The 12,439-nt window shown below is 41.8% G+C and overlaps 1 protein-coding gene across 10 annotated transcripts in view; it reads right to left on the bottom strand.

Moving 5' to 3' along the window:
• Positions 1–5,922, bottom strand: part of PRKD3 (protein kinase D3) — a 73,549-nt gene extending 67,627 nt beyond the window's left edge. For 4 of the 10 annotated variants that reach the window (XM_078349484.1, XM_035272796.3, XM_035272793.3 and 1 more), the window contains exons 1-2: positions 5,768–5,922; positions 2,205–2,254 (exon numbers count right to left, since the gene is read on the bottom strand). The gene's annotated coding sequence lies outside the window, so the exon portion shown is untranslated. Of the gene's footprint in view, positions 1–2,204; positions 2,255–5,312; positions 5,461–5,767 lie in introns of all 10 variants that reach the window. The other 6 variants (XM_078349483.1, XM_078349485.1, XM_035272792.3 and 3 more) reach the window with 3 other exon arrangements.
• Between the last annotated feature and the right edge of the window lie 6,517 nt (positions 5,923–12,439).

The raw sequence follows: 12,439 nt of genomic DNA, 5'->3' as shown, positions 1-12,439 counted from the left end.
GCCTGGAGATCTGTAGAGCTGCTTCAAGTTCTGGGGGCTAGAGAAGCAGGAAAGCAAATTTCAGAAACTACAAATATAAAATAATGAAGCAAATGCTTTGTGAAGAACTAGAGAAGAATGTAATGATCACTAGATGTCAGCAGGAATTCAAATAATAATAATGCCTAGTCAAACACATTTACACCTGGGAAAATACTGATAACAGCTTACATTTACTAAGCTCTTACTATCTGCCAGAGACTGTTCTAAGCACTTTATGTATTAACTCATTAATCCTCACAGCAACCCATTACATAGTTGAGAAAACAGAGGTTCAGAGATGAACGTACTTGCCCAAGACCACACAATTAGCAAACCCAGAAAAAACAACAACAGAACATTTATTCTGAAAAACACAGTATCCAAGATGACTGTGTCCATGCTATCTTTGTAAGTGTGTTATCTGAGTGTGGGCTGGATATTAGTGTAGTTAAGTTTGCTGCGCTATGTCGGCTCCGATGAGCAAAGTCTTTATGGAACTGCCTTGGAACGCTGTCCTCAGCCTTATATTGTTTTTCACTATTTATGAAATAATAAAGACAAAGAATATGCTCATAAAATCCTCTGGTTAAAGGAATCTGGGAGAAATAAACTAACATTAAAGTGAAACTTAAAGCATAAAGCTTTGCATTTAGTTTCCCCAAAATGTGCAATATAGAAATGGGGAAATGCTAACTTGGAAACAGTTTATATGAGAGGTGTTTATTAATGCACAAGTTTAATACAAACGTCTAATATTATGGGTGACTAAAAGAGCTAATGCAAACCTAATGCCCTAGGACACAGAGAACACATCAGCAACCATCTGTATACTCATTACTTAGCCTACATCAATATTATGTTTCTTTCTGTGGTCAACACTTTCAGAGCTACATTGATTTAAGAAAACTGCATATGAAGTTAAAAACAATGTCATGTGATAAAATTGTGCTTATCAAAACCAAATAAAATAAATGGTTTTCAAATACTTGAATAAGCGTTAATAAGAGAATTGGTTTTATTCAGCATCACTGCAGAGGGCAGACATAAAATGAGGATAACAGCATTTCTTAACCTTACAGGTTGCAAGGATTGAGCTACAAGGTATAAACTATCTGTAACAGCACCTGGCTAACAGTAAGTGCTCAGTAAGTTTTAGCAATTTTTATAGCAATTCGTTGAAGGAATTAACAAGTAAGCCTTTATTTATGCTAAACACATAAAGTGAGATATGATACTTCATTAAACCCTTGCAATAATCCTAGGAGATCTGTTTAAATCTATTTTCCAGAATAGAAACCAGAATTTTAAAGAAGTTGTTGCTTGCCCGTGACTATCGCTACAAAGCAATAAAAATGAGATTCAAACTTGTTTCCCTGACTCCAAAGCCTAAGTTCTTTCTTTTACTTTATTCCATATCCAGCACCTAACACTGGAACAGGTTGTCTCAAGAGGTGATGAACTCCATATCTGACTGAAGTTTTTAAAAGCTGAACTATCACAATAAAGTGGTAAAATATCACCTATGAATAATACTGTATGAAAGTTAACAACTTTTTTTTTTTTTTTTTTGAGACAGAGACACTCTGTTGCTTAGGCTGGAGTGCAGTGGCATGATCTTGACTGACTACAACCTACGCCTCCTGGGTTCAAGTGATTCTCATGCCCCAGTTTCCCCAGCTGCTGGGAATACAGGTGCACACCAACACACCTGGCTCATTTCTGTATTTTTAGAAGAGACAGGGTTTCATCATGTTGGTCAGGCTGGTCTTGAACTCCTGACCTCAAGTGATCCACTCACCTCGGCCTCCCAAAGTGCTGGGATTACAGGTGTGAGCCACGGCACCCGGCCCAAGTTAACTACTTCCATTTTGATGAATGTCTTCCCACTAAATATCATTTTATTATATCTAGTAATATTAGCCAAATAACAGTAAGTGTTTAATACAACTATCACAACTAATTACAACTATTCCTAATAAACACTACATATAAAAATAATTTTTAAGTCTCAGCATTAACACAAATAGAAGAAACCCAGGAGCTGTCAGATTTCTGCCTACTCATTCCATCTGTTTTCCTTCTCCTTGTTTGGTTTATGGACCCCACATTTATTCTGGAAGATTCAACGAGATGTGCAGTGCAAAATATTAAGACTAATATTAAATTTAATAACTGTAACTTACATGAATCTTGACATGTTGCTTAATTTTCTCTTTATGCTTCAATTAGAAAACTGAAACAACAGTACATCTTATTAATTTATAAACTATATACCAATTATACATGTTTGTTTCTAACAGGGGTACGAGGCTCTAAATAATATCATGTAGTTGGCAAGCATTTGTAATATGTTCATTTGGAACATGTCAAATATCCTTTTGGGGAGCTGTCACATATTCCATTCAAATGAGCTTACATAATCTGTCATCATTGTTAAATGGAATCAAAAGATAGGATATTAAAGGCATCTTGAGCCCAGTCTGCCCTATTATTACAGACAAGGTGAAACAAAGGCCCTGGAGGTGAGAGGACTTACTTGGGGATTATCTCATGGTAATATCACAAGTTTACTTCCTCTCCTCTCCTTCCCCTTCCCCCATGCACCCATTATGTCATTTTTAACACTCTAATTAGGTGAAGCTCTAACAGCAGTGTTTCCATTTAACAAATACTTAATTGAGTGCTTACTATTTACCAGACTGTTAAGGGAGACACTGGAGTTATACAGCAGTGACCAAAACAGACACGGCCACTGCTCTCCTTGAAACTCAAAGTGTGATGTGAGACACAGACATAACATTCACATAAACAGCTAGGTAATTATAAACTACAAGAAGTGATATGGCAGAGTATACTAAGGGGGCACAATTCCAGCTGGGATCTCAGGAAAGATACCTTTAAGGAAATACTAAAGCTGACATCTCTGGATAAGCAAGAGTCAGCAAAGCAGAGACAGAAAAAAAGGATTCCAGGAAGGCAAAACACATTTAGTTATTAAATTCTTCAAAAAGAAGCTCATTATTTAGTGTAGCCAGCATTCTTTTTGTACAATACTTAGTAAATGATAAAGAGATAAAATTCTTTTCCTATTTGGAATAACAATATTTATTATAACATGATTTCCTAGCAGTAAAGAGTTTTCCAGATTCAACTCAGCTTTGTGCACTAGAAATGCTAATGACGTGGAAGGTTGTGTCCGTGCCTCTTGACATGTATTAAATACAAGTCTTCTTTTACCATGTGAAAGTATGGGGCCTTTTTCAATGCAATTCTGACCAGTGTCCTAAAGTCCATGTCCATGTTGTGACACAGGTTTGACTTTGCTTAATAATTCTTTTCTAGCTTTTATATTGTATGTTGCATTAAAAAACTCAAGTATCTATGTTGTTGGTTTTTTAAAAAACCGTTATTTTGTAGCAATCCTGACAGTGATTTACATATTTTCAATAATACCTATTACTTTAGATTAACATACTTTTCCTCCGAAGAGCTCAGCATTTGCTAAACTGTTTCCTCTAAAATTCTGCTTATCTGGACAAGTGGCAGTTAAATCTCAGACCTTCCACTGTCAGAGAGTAATGAGCGAGCACACATGTATGCTCTGCTCAGGAACTAAAAAGTTTATCCAGTAATAAGATTACAGACTGCCAGCCTAGCAATGCAATATCAATCTATGTTGAGCTTGACAGATGTTCATCTCTGCACCAGTAGTAGCTATGAAATCTGACTGGCTAATAGCCAGTAAGCAATTTCTCACATACTGCCACAATAAACTAACCACAGAAGTGGAAAAAACTTTTTTCCTACATTAAAATTCAAATATCTCATAAGCACATTATCTCCAAGTTTTTCCTGAGACGGCTACTCAAAGAGGTACATATATGTAACAAGTTCGATTTGAATTACATAATCAGTGAGACTCAAAGTACAGTCATCGCAGGAGATTGTGAATAACAGCTTTATGATATCAAATTATAATTTGTACTAGCAAATAATTTCCCTATCAAGTTCTTTATAGTAGTTTCTTTTAAAAATGAACAATTAACTCCACTATAATATTTTCAACTTTAGAAAGTCTTTTAAAAAATAAGAACAAAATGTCCCTTAAGAAAACCGCACTTAAAAGACCACCTATTCATTTTTTCCTGTATGTGGTGTTATTTATCCTGAATTCGCAGATAATTTAAAAAATGTAATATCGAAAAGCTTGATTAAACACTTTGTGTGTGTGCAGCAGTGTTTAAATCCACTAACAGAAATTTCTATTTTGAAGTGACCATCCGATGAAACTGAAAGCTTAAAATTTTCTATAACTAAAAGACCATTATCTAGGATGCTTAAAAAATTAGTTTTAAGATACACATCAGTCAGCATTCTTGAAATGTGAAATGTTATATACTAAATTACAGAACCTGAGTCATCCTGAAATGTGAAATGCCATATACTAAATTATGGAACCGGGGATGGAACCTGGCTTGTCAAAGGAGTACTCCAAGCTCATGTGCTCAGGCCCATCACATCTGTATTACCACCTACTGAAGCAAAACCCTCCACCGTTTCTGCGTGACATGTTTCGAATCCTACTTTTAGAAAACCTACTTCTTGGACGAATGTTCATGCTTGAGCTCAACGCGGAATCTAACAGGGAAGGAGGCAAGCGTTCGTTGATAAAGGAAAAACTGGCCTAGATTTCACTCGGGGAAACTTTATAGAAGCCTTCTGCAGCAAAGCTAAGAAAATCAAAATTACTAAAAAGAACCAAAACATTAAGTAGAAGGTTAAAAAAAAAAAAACATTTCAGAGGAATAACATAACATTTTCTAGGGTACAAATTAAGGCATTTGTGGCTACGTCTCATAAAGGCTCTGTGTCGAACCAAGGAGTAGTTCAGGGTGTAACTTATCCTTCCTAATCAAAGATACACCGATAGTCTTATTTCCTGTGGGGATGGGTGTGGTTGAAGACACAGTTACGTCCATGCCATCAATCTGTGTGTGGAAAAGTCTGCAGGTCGCCAGCACACACTTGTAGCCTGAATTACATGTGTGCCTGCAGACGGCAAGGCCTATGCCTCTGACTGCGATGACTTGAAATAAAATACCCAACCTGCAATCCAGTAGTATATGTGGTCACTTTCATTGCTCAAAGACACAGTCGCACTCCTCAGTGTTTCATCTTAAGAAAAACCTCCCAGGAGGAAGCAAATCCGAGCGAGGCTGCAATTCGCAAATCCACAGCCAGTCGGGACACTGGGGCGGGGGGCTTATATTCTCCAAGCACCATTTACTCACCCCTGAGACGATTACAATGCAAAGTGAGGAAATGAAACGAAAAAGCTCGTCCAAAATGTAGCACTGCGAACGCCGCGGATCTGGCTTCGGGAAGTAGTTTGGGAGACTCGGGAACCGACCGCCTCCGAGGGTCAGGGCGCGGTGGTCGCTGGAGGGGTGCGAACCCAAGTTGGCCGCCGCGCGGACGCCGGAACTTGGCTCCCTTTGGTGGCCGCGGCGGCGCCCCCGCTCCCCCTCGGCCGCCCACCTCCAGCCGCACGCACCCCCCAACTTCCCGCCCAGCGCTGAGGACACCGCCCAGCCGGGCGCGGGGTCCGAGTCCCGCCGCCGCCGCCGCCGCGTGAGGATGGGTGGGGGAGGGGCCGCCGCTGCCACAGCCCAACGGGCTGGGAGAACAAAGCGGCGGCGCGAACTTTTTCGGCGTCTGTTCAGCGCTCCCTGAGGCAACTACTTACAGTGGCGGGCTCGACCCGTCGTGAGAAACTCCGCGCTCGCCAGCGTCTGAGTCCCGGACTAGGCGCCAGCGAGGCTTCACGCGCCCCGCAGGATCCCGCCCGCCGCCGGCGCCCCTTCCTCCCTCCCTCCCTGTCCCGTCCTGAGGCCGGAGGGCGGGGGGCCGGGGCGCGTGGGGGGCGGGGGCGCGCGGGAGGCGGGGGCGCGCGGCCGGCGCGGGGACTGCCGGGAGCTGTAGTTCCCCGGCTCGCAGGGTGGTGGCCGCGGCGGGAGGTCCCGGCTGTCTCTGCCCCGCGAGGGGGCGGCGGGGGCGGCGGGGACGGCGGGAGCGCCGGGAGCGCCGGGAGCGCCGGGAGCGCCGGGTGCAGTCTAGCTGGCTTCACGCCGTCGAGCTCCGGGCGTCTCCGTGAGCGCAGGAACACGGGGCAGGGGCGCCGCTGCAGATGCAAGCCCATCTATCAGTTACAAGCGGTACTTGATCCCCGCGGTTGCTGACAGTGCTGTCTTTTCCTCTACTGCCGTGCTCTCTTGAGGGGGGGCGGTGGCGACAAGGAGCCAGAGGTAACAGCTGGAACAGAGGACTTGTAAGGTGTCCAGAGCAGAGAGCGGCTTCCACCCTGAGATGTCGCAGCCCTCCCGCATGCTCCTCCCTGCTGCCTGCCCCGGGGGGTGGCCGCCCGTACCGCAGCTCTGCGCCCAGTTCAGCACGTCTGGAGCCCGATGCTCCGGTGACTGCAGGGGCTTTCCAGGTGCTTGGCGTTTCCTCCCCGACGGCCTTTAAACGCGAGTGTGACCCTGCCACCAAAGTGGAGTGCAGTGCAGAATCTCCAAACCTAGGCTTCCACCTGTCTGGAAACCCAATGTTTCCATTTGTTTTGCTCCAAAACAAAGTGTGACCCTGTCGGGTGAGTGGGGCGGCTGTGAGAATCAGCAGCCTAAAGATCTAGGGGAAAAATACACTGTGCATAAATTTTCAATGTCTTATATAAGACAAAGGCCTGAGAAGCTGACAGCCATTGTCACAGAAGCCACATGGTTCCCTTATGTCAACGTTTTATACCAAAAGTACTTAAAGAAACAATCAGAAGGGTTGCAATCAAGAGGGCAGTTTTCTTTCTTCTCTTTCCTTTTTCCCTTTCTCTCTTTCTGTTTTTCTTTCTCTTTAGAAAAGGTTTCACTCCGCCATCCAGGCTGAAGTGCAGTGACACGATCATAGCTCACTGCAGCCTGGAACTGCTGTGCTCAAGCGATTCTCCTGGCTCAGCCTTCCAAGTAGCTGGGATTACAGGCGTGCACCACCACACCCCACTAACTTTCTAAAAGTTTTTGTAGAGACGAGGTCTCTTGCTCTGTTGCCCAGGCTGGTCTCCTGACCTCCAGAGATCCACCCGCCTCAGTCCCCGCAAAGCGTTGGTATTACAGGCGTGAGCCACCATGCTTAGCCAAGAGGGCGTTTTCAAGAACAGGAAGAAAATAAACGTAAACGAGTCCCTACTTTTTATACAAAATCGTCACTCTTAATGGATGTCCTTGGCTTTAAAGTTAGGAAATGGTGGGCGCGGTGGCTCACACCTGTAATCTCAGCACTGTGGGAGGCCGAGGCGGGCGGATGGCCTGAGTTGAGGAGTTTGAGACCTGCCTGGCCAACATAGTGAAACCCCGTCTCTACTAAAAAATACAAAAATTAGCCGGGCGCGATGGGCGGTGCCTGTAATCCCATCTACCTCGGTGGGCTGAGGCAGAAGAATTTCTTGAACCTGGGAGGCGGAGGTTGCAGTGATCCTAGATGGCTCCATTGCAGTCCAGCCTGGGCGACAAGAGGGAGATTCCGTCTAAAAAAAAACCAAAACCCTAATTAAGAAATTAAAATATTAAAATAGTTTATATTAAACATAAGGCAGGTAAGATTGTGTAAAACCTTGATTACTTAAAGCTATTTTAAAAAAGACATTTCTGAAACAGTCTCAGGAATTGGAAGTTGCTAAATGTCTTACATCCAGCAGTATCGAATTCAATCTTACTATATTTTTGTTATTAAAGTCCTATTCAGCTATCTTTTACTTTAAAATCGAAAGTAGATGCACTCAAGTTTACCTTTTTAAAGAACTCTCTTGCTTAACTTTGCCTTTTTCTTCTTTCCACTTCCCAACGGACGTTTTAGTCCAGCCCCACATTTCGCCTCTCAGCAAGATTCCCAGGACCTCATTGGAGCAGTTTACAGCCAGTCTTATCTCACTATTAACGTCCATTTTCTGTTGTAGTCCTTAAAGAGACAGAAGTTACTCTTCCTAGAAGTAACTTTTCCAGACAAATCAAACTGCTGTTATACAGAAATTAAAGTATTTGTGTGCAAGTGTGAAAATAAAGATATATACTGTACATATTTCATTTTATTTCCACTGTTCTGCTTCTCTTTTTTTAAAAATAAAATGGTCTCCTCCACTTTGGATAAATCTTTCAGCACCTTTGAGCAAAGAACTATCTTTGTATCTAATTTTTTTGCTTAACGTGAACTACGGTTTCCTCAATGTGTTCCATTTCTGTTCTAAGAGCATTACAGAGATAAAGATTGGATTTAATAAGTAAGTATATTACCATGTGAAATGTTTTAATCCTTGAGAGAAAATATCTGAATGCTCAAAATGGAAAGGATTTTTCTTCTTGGTGGTGTTTTATGAAATGAATTTAAAATTTTGCTCTTCTGTGGCTGCAGTTCCAGGTCTTGTCCCGCGGTAATGGGCTCCTTGGACTTAATGACACCCACATAGCCATTTAAATATGTTACCTAATACAAGCAAAGCAAGTCAACACTCTTGTGACTTGAGATAACAGAGGCATCTGATTTAGAAACCTAAATGCAGGGGGGAAAAATGATCTGCCCACCGCAGCCTCCCAAAGTGCTGGAATTACAGGCATGAGCCACTGTGCCCCTCCATTATTTTTATCTATTCATCATTTAGCACAGTACTCAATAAATGTTGATGAAGTCAGTGAATTTTTTTGATTTATCTCGATGATAGTAGTTAGGCTAATAGTCCTAAAGTACCACATGATAAACTCTGCAATTGTTCCTTATCACCTGCCTTACCACGTCCAAATTCTTCTGTTTGGGTATAAAGAACCAACTCTGGGCCAGGCACATTCATTTGTTTTTATGAAACTTTCTCTATTTATTCCATATAACTCTTCCCTTTTCTTTATTTGCACACACACACACACACACACACACATATATATATATACACAGATACATATTTACAGATAGCATGCAAGAAACATGATGATATGAAATTGATGGGACTTGGTCACCAATTAGATATGGAGAACAAGGGAATGGAGTTTAGGCTGACTGAGTAGCTTGTGTCTTGAATGACTAAATAGATGGTACTACTATGCACTAAGACTGGAAATATAGGAAATATACATGCAGATATATGAACAGTAATATAACTAAGTATAAAATTGTATAAAGCTAAATATATATATTTACAACATAGTATATAATCAAAAAGAGGTGTGATAAGGATGCCTTCACTAAAAAGATTAAGAAAAGCTGGCAACTAAAGGGAGTGGTTACTGCATATGTTCCACCTAGGATTTCATATGCAGTTCTTAAAAGTGAATATTCAGGCCTGGTGTGGTGGCTCACTCCTGTAATCCCAGCACTTTGGGAGGCCAAGATGGGCAGATCACTTGAGGTCAGGCATTTGAGACTGGCCTGGCCAATATGGCAAACCCTGTCTCTACTAAAAATACAAACAAAAAAAAAAGAAATTAGCTGGGCATGGTGGCACGTGCCTGTAATCCCAGCTAACCCACAGGCTGAGGTGGGAGAATCAGGAGGATCGCTGAACCTGGGAAGTGGAGGTAGCAATGAGCTGAGATTGCACCACTAGATGACAGATCAAGACCCTGTTGCAAAAACAAAAACAAAAATATGAATATTCAGATAATTTGCAGTAAAAAAACAATTACCTTAACCACCTCCAATCATGTCTGTTTATCTTTGTGGCTGCAAAATAAGTTTCTCTAGGAAAGAGTAGGTAATGCATAAATGTGTTCATCAAATTTAAAATGAAATTTATATTAAATTCCCTTGAGTTATGGATTATTGCTTTATTCTAGATTTTATTCAACTGAGTATTAATTTAAAAAAATCTTTCATAAAAAATTTAGCTGGATGCGGGCTGGGCATGGTGGCTCATGCCTGTAATTTCAGCACTTTGAGAGTCCAAGAAGGGTGGATTACCTGAGGTCAGGAGTTTGAGACCAGCTTGGTAAACATGATGAAACCCTGTTTTTACTAAAAATACAAAAAATTAGCTGGGCATGATGGCAGGTGCCTGTAATTGCAGCTACTCAGGAGGCTGAGGCAGGAGAATTGCTTGAACCTGGGAGGTGGAGGTTGCAGTGAGCAGAGATCGTGACATTCCACTCCAGCCTGGGCAAGACACTATCTCAAAAAAAAAAAAAAAAAAAATTAGCTGGATGCGGTAGCATGCACCTGTAGTCCCAGCTACTCAGGAGGATGAGACAGGAGAATAGATTGAATCCGGGAGGCGGAGGTTGCAGTAAGCCGAGATCCCGCCACTGCTCTCCAGCCTGGCGACAGAACAAGACTCTTTTTTCCAACCACCACCGCCACCGCCACCACCACCACCTCTTAAAATGCCGTAAATTGGTTATAATATATTTAAAAAGCCAACTGAGGAAGAGAACAAAGGTGCTACAGGTCTGAATAGGAAGTCAGTGTTAGAGTTAATTATCTGGCCAGGTATGGTAGCTCACACCTGGAATCCTGGCACTTTGGGAGGCTGAGGTGGAAGATTGCTTGAGCCCAGGGGTCTTGAGCCTAGGAGTTTGAGATCAGGCTGGCCAATGGTGAAACCCCATCACTATTAAAAATACAAAAATTAGCCAGGTGTGGTGGTGCGCGCCTGTAAATCCCAGCTACTCAGGAGGCTAAGGCAGGAGAATCACTGGAATCGGAGAGGTGGAGGTTGCAATAAGCTGGGATTGTGCCTCTACACTCCAGCCTGGGCAATAGAGGGATACCCTTCCTCAAAATTATCCTACCAGGACTGACTGAAACAGAGGAGTTGGGACGCTTCCTGGAGCGTGAAACCTACCCAGCCCAGAGGAACCAGTTAGAAGAAAAGGGTTGGGATGGGATTTCAAAGACAGAGTACAATCTCGGCTCTGCCATTTAGTAGTTTCAAGCTACTTAATCTCACTAAGAATCAATTCCCTTATATGTAAAATGAGGGGAAATAATTACCTCACAGTGTTGTTGTGAGAAATAAATAAAAAACATGTAATGTATTATGCACATAATGTCATCTGTCTTGTTATACACCAGGATTCCACCATTTAACAAGCTGTGTGACCAGGGGCAAATTAGCCTCTATGTGCTTCAGTCTCTTCATCATCAGTTAACTGGGATGATATTAATTCTTCCTCCATGAACTATTCTAGAATTAAATAAGATAATACATGAAAAACACTTTTTTAAAAGTCTGGCACACAGAGAATTGTCAATAAGGGTTAACTGTTAATATTACTATTCATGCTGAAGATTAGAGCTTTCCACATCTCTGTATCTCCTCCTGTCCTTTGGCAGCACAGAGAATTCTATGTAGGGAAATTTAGAAAGATTTACGAACTGAAAAGAAACAGGAACCTCTGTGATCATAGAACGAGTTCCTTTTTCCATCATCCAAGAAAGATCTTACTGCACAGGGCCTCAAAAGACCAGAAGCTGTCACTGTGACATTTTCTGTACTAAAAGCTTGAAGTATTCTAGTAAGGGTAAAATAAATAGATTTGTATTTGTTTATTTTTAATATAGTTAGTCAGAATATAATGATCTGAGCATTTTACTATAATCTGTACTCTTATCATGACAGCTCAAATTTCAAAACCTTAAGTATTTCCAGAAAGAATTCTGATTATATTTTTCTAGATTTTAAACTGTTTCCTTACATGCTCTTTAAATGATGATGACTAATTTAGCTGAAGGCTAATTGATTTTAGTTTGCTTGTTTCTTTCCTAGACTCCCCTTGAGACTTTATAGTCCTTGATATATTGATTCACTAAATATTTTTGAGAGGCTACCAGGTACAAGACATATGATAGGATATGTAGGTAAAACATCTCATGTTCTCAGGAATCTGAAGTTTAGTAGCTAATCTATGAGAAAATCTATAATACGGATAAGAGAGTTTTAAAAAAAGCAGAACATAAAATAAAGGGTTAGAAGATTTCAGGGAAGTACAAGGTAAATTCCTGACCTGGGGAAGGCTGAATGCATGGAAAAGGAGGATTTTTGCTCAGCCTGGAAGAAAAAATAGGATAGGGAAACATGGGAGAGAGGAGTGTGAGAAAACAGATATTCAAAATTCTAGGTGGAAGCAATATAGCAAGCAAAGGCACACAGATGTGAACACATCTGGCATATTAGTGGACCAAATAGTTGAGTTGGGCTGAGCCATAGTGAATATATATATATCTCTCCAAGACAGAGTCTTGCTCGGTTGCCCAGGCTGGAGTGCAGTGGTGCGATCTTGGCTTATGGCAACCTCCGCCTCCCAAGTTCAAGCAATTCTCCTGCCTCAGTCTCCCAAGTAGCTGGGATTACAGGTGCCTGCCACCACACTTGGCTATTTTTTTTTGT

The sequence above is a fragment of the Callithrix jacchus genome, chromosome 14 (assembly GCF_049354715.1).
Source record: "Callithrix jacchus isolate 240 chromosome 14, calJac240_pri, whole genome shotgun sequence".
NCBI classification, from domain to species: domain Eukaryota; kingdom Metazoa; phylum Chordata; class Mammalia; order Primates; family Cebidae; genus Callithrix; species Callithrix jacchus.
The sequence above is the reverse complement of the archived record's forward strand: the minus strand, read 5'-3'. Positions and strand labels throughout refer to the sequence as shown.